This window comes from Dicentrarchus labrax, unplaced genomic scaffold (assembly GCF_905237075.1).
Source record: "Dicentrarchus labrax unplaced genomic scaffold, dlabrax2021, whole genome shotgun sequence".
Taxonomy (NCBI): domain Eukaryota; kingdom Metazoa; phylum Chordata; class Actinopteri; family Moronidae; genus Dicentrarchus; species Dicentrarchus labrax.
In genome coordinates, this window is record NW_026136709.1 from 20,646,376 (window position 1) to 20,657,401 (window position 11,026).

An 11,026-nucleotide genomic window follows, 5' to 3' on the forward strand; every position below is an offset into this window, starting at 1 on the left:
GCAAACACCTATTAGCTTAGTTTTCAGGATTGAACTTTCTCCAGTTTCTAGTCATACTGTATCCTTTACATAATGCACTCCGAGTGAGGAAATGTGTTGTTTTTACCATTGCCTAAATGTACCATGCCTTTTCAAGGAGACCGGTCTCATGAGCAAGCAAATGGTGGTTTTTGTACTTTCCAAAAAAAGATGTGTTCCTCAACTCTTTTCCCAGTTCTTAAACCCTGCTGTCTCACTTTTGTCACTTTTCTGTCATTCCCAATTTTGTCATTACACCCCCCTGCTGCTCTCCTTCAATCCTCAAGCTGTGTTTTTTTTCCTTTTTTACATCATCCTGGCACTCAACTGCCACCTTTTACTCTCTCCAAGAAAGCCAACACAAAAAAGAAAATGCACTTTTGTAAATGGCCTGACTAAATACCCTGGCTATAGGCCACCTTTTAAATCAGTGGTGCCAAGGGATTAAATATTTTTAGCCATTTTGACAGTGTAACAGCAAGACACAAAACACACTTTTTTTTATAATGAAAAAGAGCTGATTACCTTATTTTCTTATTCCATTTTCCAAGAATTAGGAAAGATAGCCCATTCTCTAAAATGCAAGGTAAGAATAATGCCAGGTAAATGCACTTTTTAACACAAAGCAGGTAATTAATTTGAAAAGATCACCATACAAGCAATTTCAAACAAAACACTGAAATGAGCATACTATTACGATATCCAATATTTTTGCAATTTGTAACACCCATTAGATGAGTTGGAAAGGTCCTTGACGAAGTGCTAACACTCTTTCTGTCAATAATGAGCCTACTTGAGACATACTGAAAGGATTTGCCATGTCTGATGAATGCTAACCTTTTATATACAAATGAATAACTATGTGATGATTTTTTCATCACGTAATTAAAACACATATTAATGGTGTTCTTAAACGTTATATGAGAAGTTTACTCCCCTTTCTAATTGCTTCATGCACGTGGGAAACTGACAAGTTGTTGTTTGCAACACAATATTGCGAGTTCTTCCATTTTTAATAATCAAGGTCCAGTGTGTAACATTAAGGAGGATCTCTTTGCAGAAAAGGAATATAATATTCATAGGTATGTTTTCAATAGTGTATAAGTCTCACAGCCACCGTAGTTTCTCCTACACCCTTGGGATGGGAGGGTGAGGCAAAGGTCTAGTTATCTGCAACTAAGCCACTAAATCCTAAACGCATAACCTTTTATTAGTTTTAATATGTGTAGTATGTCTGACATGTTAGACATACCAGTGCCCTTTGCAGTAATTAATAATGAAAATAATGATTAGTTCCTGTCATATTACACGTGTCATGTTACTTTGATCTAGCGGGAAGTCTGCAGGCGTCAGGCTATCGTGAACTTTTTTGAAGTATGAAGTATTTTTTCCATCTTTCTACTCTTTCGAGATACAGTAGGTAGATGCTGAACACCCCAAGGAACTTTTTTTCAGAGGCTTACTAGCAAAGCCCAACAACAGAAATGTCAGTGCATCGACTCCAGGCTTTTGTGTCCAAACAAAGCTTTGAGTCTTCTCTGTTTTTGCCTACCTTGGGATAAGCTAAAACTATTTTCACACCTGGACACAGTTATCTCAAGATCATAGAAATGGAAATAGAAAGAATCTCTTTTTGGTTGGGTTTTCTTTTCAGTGATTGCAGCACATATGTATCGCTGTGAACTGCATTATGGAGAGACAACTACTTAGTGAGAAGAGAAGAGGCTGTTGTATTATGGGATGTCTGTTGAGCTACAGGCAACCCGCGGAGCTTTTTATCTGGCTGTGCAACCTGGCCGGATGGCGTTCTCTTGGCACCCCATCCTTGTGACTGGCCACTTGGATGGTGGCCCAGGGATATTTGGCTCGCTGTGCATAGCAGAGTCACCCCATCCCCCTAATTCCCTACTTTACTTCTCTCTAGCTTTCTCTCTCTCTCTCTCTCTCTCTCTCTCTTTCCTCCCCCTCTATCTCTCTCTCTCTCTTCTCTCTCACTGGCCACATGCCTAAGGACAACTGCAGTGCTTTGTGTGGCCTAGCGGGTCTCTTTATACTGGCTTCATGGCCATGGCTGGTAGGAAGACAGTGCCATGATAGCTACAGACAACCGCACAATTATACAACACAGTCAGTCAGTCACTGCAAGGTGGCTTTTTGCAATGCATGAGGCCCTATCAGCTGTGACTTACCAAGGCACCGGTGTAATTCAATTGTAGAGATGGCCTTGGGTGGTGCAGAATCAGGGGACATACAACAGCTTATTATCCACCTCTCTGACTGTCTATCAAATTGATAGCTCACTCTTAGTGGCATCTCATTGACATTGTGTTGAATGTCCTGTGTCTGCCCTGCTTAATTGAACACAGAATTACCCTATTTGGACACGCTTAGCAGAATGGAGCTTAACGAACGTAGAAAATAGAAGATGAGATCAGAGCTGACCTCTGGAACACACTCCATGCCAGAGGCTGCAGTCACAGAGATTATCTAAAGGGGGTGGTATGAACATTTTGTAATCTGTCAAATTCTGGCACTGCAAAAATACATGTAGAAAAACCATGGCCATTCCTAATTTGTTATGATCTATGCAGAACCATTGTATTTTTCAGGATTTTGTCATGTTACAAAGTTTGGGAGATTTTGGTTTGGAATGGATGGAAGACTCCCACATGTGAGGCACTAGGGAGTTGGTTCCTAAGCAGATTCAGATAATTTAAATAAAAGGTGACACATCTTAAAGGTTTCATGCATATATTCTTTGATGGACTGCATTTTGTTTATTTTCATTGGAAGCAGGGTGAAAGCAAGGACAAGGCAGGTAATGTAATCATCCTTACAAAGGGTGTATGAGTTTGGCAGCATCTCATCTGTGAAACGCCACGCTGAATGGTGCAACTCATATAACATACTTAATGAAAAGGCATCCCGAACAGCAGTACTGTAGCAGTAATTTCAACACCTTATGTTATATGGGGCAATGCATTATCATTGTTTGGTAACTGATGCATTCCCGTTAATGGAGTGTGAATTCATGGAGGTATATGTTAGATCACTGCCACTGCCAAACTGGAGAAGTGGTCTTATGAATATGCTGATTCTAAAATGCACTAAATCTATTTTTTTGTATACTTGTATACCTACGTGTGCATCACTTAGCTTTAAGCTGACAAACCGCTGTCATTCATTAAAGGAATACCTAGAGACGCTTATTCGTGTTGTCGCAAGCTTAGATGAGAACATCAATGTAATATCAATGTTTGTGGCTGCAGCCAGGAGACAGTTAACTTATCTTAGCATTACGACGGAAAACAAGCAGAAACAGCCGGCCTGCCTCTGTCCAAAGGTAACAAAATCTACCTACAACTACTTAAAAAAGACAACCGCTCCAGGCCAGGAAACAGTTATGGGTTGTAAAACCAAAACAATGAGCTGAAACATGCTAAAAGCACTCTGTTGAGCCGAGGGGAACCACAGATTGGATGATTGTTTTTTGTGGATTCATCATTACCAGCAACCCCTTTCTCAGTACATCCAGTTTGGATAAGGTTTTATTTTACTAGTTTGTGTTTTTCTATTAATCTTTGATTGGTATGCAATCCTTTAAGGTGAATTAACATCTGGATGTTGCTCATGCAATTTAACTGGCACTGAAGAATCTTAAAGTCTCAATCTGTTTTTCACATTTTCAATTATAGCCACATGATTGAGGAGTTTTGCATATAATATATATATATATATATATATATATATATATGAAATACCTAATTTACATCCTTGTTTTATTGGTCCAGCTTCCAGTGTTGTGATGTTTTGGGGGATGCCAAATTTGGATGAAAACTGTTATATATTACAAATTATTTATATCTCTGGAGTTCCTATACGGTAAGTTTGTGTATGGGAGTGTGTAGCAGCAAAACATTTGGTACAGGTTCCCATTACCTGTTCAAAGAGCTCTGCTGCCCTCTGTTGATGGCTATCCAAGGATATCAAACCACACAACCCATATATACATTGTGTCCACGATAACACTACAGGTGTGAAACACAAACTTGAATACTGTGTAATTTATATATTTACTAAGGAGCTAACTGTCCAATTAAATGAAAACTGTAACCATATCCTGACTGTCTACAACAGGACTTCCAGCAAATAAAACTGTTAGGTCAAGTTAGTTTTAAACTGAATTTAACAAAGTGACCATGTAGCAATTTCTATTTTTTTTTTGCAATCTCTTAATTACTCAGAAACCATTATATAATTGTTTTTTGTTTTTTTTTTTAAAAGAAAAAAGAAATAAATCTGTGAGAATGATGACAAAGTATTGCAGCATCTACATGTTGTTGTTTTAGGCTTCCAGGAGATGGAGCCAAATACTATGTAAAGAAATCCACCAGTGCACTAGTAAGGCACGGCATTCCTAAGGCCCACTAATGGCACAATACGCAGGAAGTAGGGAGTATGCTGTGTAGAACATACTTTTATTAGATTTAGATTCGATTTATATAGAGCTCCTGTTGATACTTGTTTTTCAAAATGAAAACCGCATCAACTCTTCTGTTAAAGTGCACACCACACACAAATAAAATCAGCTCTCAAACCAAGCTTTAATAGACTATTACAGGCCTAATTGACAGACAGGCAGAAGGCAGGCACATGTGCACCTGCATTATATGAAACCTGACAGAATAGCATTCCATCAGCAGCTAAAGAAGTGGCATTTTGCATCAACTCAGGTGCTGTGTATGTGTTTGTGTGTGCGCACACTCAGTACAACAAAGATAGCTTTCACCATTTCTGAACAGCAATTACATTTCCCCTAAGAAAATTATCCAGATGGGTTTGAAATATGCAACAATTTGTTTGGTCATTAAGATGCCTATTCAGAACTGCTTTTGCTTGTAATTATAACAAACTAGGCAGTATGCCATGCCACTGATGCATTCCCTTTGTGCTCAGAAGTAATTTTCTTTTCCTAAGGGAAAAAAGCTGCCTTGTGTTTTTTTAATGTTCAACCCACGTCCATAACTACTCGCCAGCAGAGCAGTGAAATCGCTTCAATCCTGGAAGAGTGGCTCCAAGACTGCAACCGCTACAGAAAATGGTCAGAGCAGGATTTATGTTATAAAATTCCATGTGAAGTCCAGATTGTTATAATGAGGTGAATGAAGTAAAATCATTCTGTGAAAAGCAAGTTGTCCTTTCGGTAAAGGAATGGTTGAAATTGCTACTGTCACAAAACATTAAGTGGATGCTCATTGTAAATGGTGCTCTTCAGTATTGGAATCCTTTTAGTGTCTTGTGCATTCAATGAGATCGTGTCCCCCTTTTAGTAGTGTACATATACAGTATTGCAAATTTGTTATCAGTCTATGCACTAGAAAACATTATTTAAAGCTACAGTAGGTAACGTCATATTTGCTGAAACTTTCACTACATCCTGATAATTAGTACATGAGACGAAATAAATCAGGTTCATCTGGCTTCTCCTTGTGCTCCTAATGGCATTTGCAAGAATTCACAAAGCCTGAACAAGCTGAGAAAGATAGTTGATTGTTGATTGAACGAGAATCAACAATTACAGATTGTGTTTTATTCCCGATTGTCAGGATATGGTGAAAGTTTCAGCAAAAATGACAAAAGTAATTTTTATAAAAAAAAGCTACCTACTGCAGCTTTAAGAAATGCTTTTTTTTTGCTAAGCTAAATGTTTTCAGATATCAAGGATGAAGGATGAAGAATCAAGGTTATGTATTTTTCATTATACAACACAAGGTCGTACAATGAAATGAAAGTTTGCAGTCCCTTCATGTAAAATTCATCTATAGTAGAATATCATATAAAATAAATTAATTTAAATAAAATCAAACAATATATACACACAGGCTATATACATATGCCCCAAGGAAATCCGCCTCCCCTCGTCCCGTCCGTCAAGGATCCAGGATGTTGATGGAGCAGGTCTCTGTAAAAATGTGGGCACAACAATCTCTGATTCCCTTTTGTTTTGTCCGTTTCGCTCAGACTGAACATTAGCCAGGAGCAGCCTTAAGTCCAAGCTGGGCCAGTGTGGCTCCTATCCCGGCCTCTCTTCCTCTCCTCCTGGGGGCGACAGCACCCACCGTGGTGGGCTGGTCTGGCTGATCTGTCCGGCTGAATTGTCTCAGGATCACTGCTCTTTAATCCAAAGCCCACGCTTCCTTTTCCAATGACTGTAGGCTATGTTTCAGCAATAAAGTCGGAAACAGATTAAAACAAAGTTTGAAGGAGAGACGATTTCAGCATCTGAATGTGCAGCCGTTGCCATGGGAAAAAAATACAACTTAAAACAAAAATGTAACAAGTTTGAAGGAGCTACCGTGTTGCCATGGCGATATATGGTGATATTTATTTACATGACATACAGTTTAATTGTGAGTTGATATTTCTTTGAACAAAAATAGATTTAATTTGAAAATAAGAGGCAATAATAAAGGAACAAGGAGTTGATTGTTGCCAGGTTTGATATCATTATTTATCTCACACTTAAATTGAGTGTTCTCCAATGTCTCTGGTTGCGTGTTAGTCTCTTTTTTTCTTCTTGAAGGGAGTTTTGGAAATCTGGTTTGTCATCAGTTCTAATGTCAGGGACTGACATGACCACCCCTGCTTGTTTTATTAATGACTAACAACATTAATCATTTCAGTCAGTTTGTCCAGAAACGTGTAAAATATTTTCTTAGCCTGAATTGCAATTTTGAATTTAGGTTGATTGATGACTCATGCTAGTTCAGATTTAGCACCGGATTATGTGTTTGTGTTCTGAACATTACATTCTTGTGTTTTGTGAATTGTCTAAAAAGCAGCAAGTCTCATTGTAGAAGGAGTACAAGACAAAGCAGGTGTCACCACATGTCAAGACCCCGGGATTCAACTAAGCTTCACAGTCTTCTGTTCTCTTCACTGGGCCTTGCCTGGCCATGCTGTGTGACATGCCTGGCTCACAAACATGTGACCATCTCTCCTAAGGTGTACAACCTGGCTAAAACTGTCTGGGCTATGCGTTACCCAGACACACCATTGGACCTAAGACAAAGTGGTTAGAAGCTAATAAAGGTCATAACAACATCAATATGTGTATGTGTGTATAGAGGATATACATAGATGTCTATCATCTATAACTATATCTGCAGGTTTCCAGGAGTATCTTTAAATAGCAATGCTCTTCATGGTTTATTTCAAAACAGATTTCACTTTTCAACACATTTCTGAAGCCTATATTGGCACATGGGTTTCAGTTTCTAAAGGTCAGTTAATGGAAAAATCAATTCTGCACTCAAGCTGGGTAGCTGAGGCTTTACAAGTACCCAAATGGACAGTTATGTAATCAATATGTGTTAAAAATAACGCCCTTTCAGTTACATTTCAGCCACATTAAACTGATACGTGGGGCACATTAGGAATTGTGTATCTTAGGCATCTTCTTGTAACTTTGTTTTGGGGAAATGTTCTGCCTGAAATGACTATTTTAAATAGTCCAGGCACATGACAAGGGAAAAAAAAGCCTCAGGTGGCCAGCCAGTGCTGTCACATCTTGTCTGCATACCAATATTTCACCTGCATTATTGATTGTAGTGCTTTGCATCTTTTAGTCTTTTCCAGCCACAATAGACCCATGTAAAACATTATCCATTATGAATCTTGACATGCGGCTTTTTTGTCATGAGCTTGGCAGGGGGCACAAAAACATCTTAAAAAGTCTTGAAGTTATGGCATCAACCTGCTGTTTGTAGTCTGTGTGTGATAATCTTAGAGCAGCTGTGCATAAACCATCTGGAATTACAGCATTTGCACTCTGAGCTCAACTGCCCCCCCAGGATGTAACCTCTTTGCTTTGGGAAAGCCATTTTTTTTGTGTGTGTGTGTGTGTTGCTGATGTAAGACACTGCCAAACTAAAATAAATATATAAAAGAAAAGAAACGGCAAAGAAAATTAGAATTAGAAATCTGTTAGAAATCAAGGCAAATAAACAATGTACAACCAGTCTATCAGAGGCAAATATCAACACTTCTTGTTTTCTTTTAAGGACATCCCCTGAGCTGTAAAGCTGCAGTACCCCAAAGTTGGTTTACCATCAGGAGTTATCCGTCATGTATTATTCCATGTGACATGCAAATGTCTTTCTTACATCAAACGGGATATGTTCTACTTAAGCTCTAATCATGCAGTCAAATGTGAGTAGGGTGAGCAGAGAAAATTCCTTTTTTATGCCTAGAAAGCCAGCAGAGACCAGCAGAGAACAGAAGCCCTCTCCCTATGTTCTGGGCTCAACACAGGTCAAATTAGTGAGAAGACATGAAACATAATAGGGATACACCATTAATGAAATGATTGAATAATAATCACGTCGCACTGGGCACATGTCCCTGCATTGGCGGTTAAATTCAGAACATTTCCTTTGATTCATCCCACTGGACTGAACACCAGATTATTTTATGACACAAGCAAAATCATTTCACAGGAGTGTTTCACATTCATTAATAGATTTTCATCATCTATGACTCTTACACACATTTATGTGATAAAAAATAGTATTTGTAAATTCCTCATGCACATATAAGAAATGTGTTTTTACAGGTCAAACTTCACAGATGCCATTTAAGTCTTAACTGGGGTGTTCTAATGCAATCATTTTAATCATATTCTCCATGTTTTTGGACAAATGTCACAATATTGATTAGTCATTGCTAAATCAACCAAAAAACAGAAAGTCCAAATCTGGGGAAATAAACGTCCATGGACGGTCCGCTGTTTATTTAACCATTTTTACTACTATCAGAGTTATTGGAGTGCTAGCTATTAAATGCGTCAATAACGTGTTAAGAAAGCACTGAGGACGCACCACTTTGGGGGAAAGAATAGCACTCTCACATATATTCACATTAGAAACTACAGTGAAACTAGGAATAGTCATAGTCTACAGTATAGCAGCAGCAGCAGCAAACATTACTGTCATCTCCTACTAAATCTAAGCTCAGATCAAACAGTTGGGTATTAACAGGTTGGCTATTTACACTTATACCTGTTGAAATATGTATAGAGGTCTCGATAAGCAATGTCTGGCCACTGTCGTTGATCCACTCGGATGGGGGAAAACTGAAGGAACATGACGGCTGACTGATCAATCTTAATTTATCAACGTTTTATCACGAATGCTCAGGTCCAGGCAAAATTGTAATACAAACACATCAAACTGCACTGACGTGTATTGAATCTTCAGTTTTCTATCCCTCAAAAAGGGGGCATGGCCATGACTCTTTGTGAAGTACCCATATGTGCCGGTCTGATGTATTACTTACATCATCGGTAGGAGCTGAAAGATGATCAATATGGGAAATCTCTCCTGTGTTCAGAAGGTAGGCTCTGAGGAATCTTCAAGCTGTGGCAGGTGACAGTAAGCAGTAAAGTCAGTAGTAATTGTGTGAAAATGTGGAGGTATGCTGCAGTGTAGACAGGGCTTGGACTCAAGAGATTCGCAAGGTTTTGAAGAATTAGGTCCAGTCTTCACTGCTGCTTCTCACTTCACTTCTTATTAGAAGCTCAGCTGCTCCCTTGTCTTATAAATAATATAAATAATAATAAATAATAATATAAATAATAATAAATAAAGAAAATAAAGAATATTTTTGAATCTCCACAAACACCATGTGTTGTTTTGGGGTTTTTTGGAGAGGTGATTCTAATAGGGGTGGACAAATCAATAGAAACTCCATGTATTGCAGTCCATTTCAACACAAAAAAACTAACTAAAGTCTTAAAAATATAGAATAGGGTTTGGTGAAAAGCTCTCTTTGATGGCTAGACATTGCAAGCTTCACAGAGATGGGATTTAATGCTTGGCTGTTATATTGGCAAATCAAGCCTACCAGTTCATCTGATAGTGTGTACCCCATGTTATAAGTCTCCCCTCTTCGCCTCTCAACAGCCAATAAAAGGCCCAAAAAGCCCAAAAAACAATGATGAATTACTTGTACAGAAAACGTTAAACAAAGTACCGGTTGTGAGGCTTTGCAAAACTCAAAACAAAACCTTCATATTGTTGGCAGAGTTTTAAATGGTTGCAGCCTCCGACTTAGTTCCGTTTTATTCAACAATATTGTAGAACTTCTGTAGACGTACTGAGCAGGCATACAGACCTTTAACAACAGAACAACAAGTTAACTTTGCAAATAATTCCTCGTGGTGTGCACATGATGGAATCTCTTCAGGAGCCATACATCAGAAATAGGACAGCAGCTTCTTCGTGAAGCACTGCAACAGTGAGCTGGCAGCTGTTAAGAGTTGAAATCAAGTGAAGCGACATGGGAAGGGCATTGATTTGAGGTATTGTCATCTCCACAGCTGCCCACTAATCAGCAAGTACTGTGTTGAATAACAGAACATTTGCAGATAGGTATGTGATTAACTACATGGAGGTTGGTATACTGTAAATAAAATATCAGTCTGTGAAGGAATAGGCAAGGAATATTACGTGAGGTTTCCCTGTACAAACACCCAATTAAGGCATATTCAGTCATTACTGTACCCCAAAAATAACTGTTGCTCTTTGGGTTTGTCAGCATCAAACAGGCAACCCCTCAGTTTTTAGAAGACTGACTTTGAAAAAAGAAGAAAGCAGAATCTCCTCAGTAAACTAAAACAAAAACTAAAGCAAATATCCAATAAGAACACGAGTCATTTGGCCCTTAATTGTTGCTAGAAATGCAGATTAGATTCATCTGAATCTGCATATATAGTACAACTACCCACAAGAACAGATCACTGTAATATGACATTAATCACTTCCTGCTTTCAAAATCAAAATCAGGACCAACAAGCAAGCTAGATTTTCAAATTATTTCTTGTGGTCTTCAGGCAAGGAACATTAGTTAATGCAATATTGAAAATAAAATAAATACATACGAAAAAAAGAGGACTTCCTTAATTGAACTCTCCTTTTCTTTTTTGTGGTTTTGTTAACATGTGTTAGCC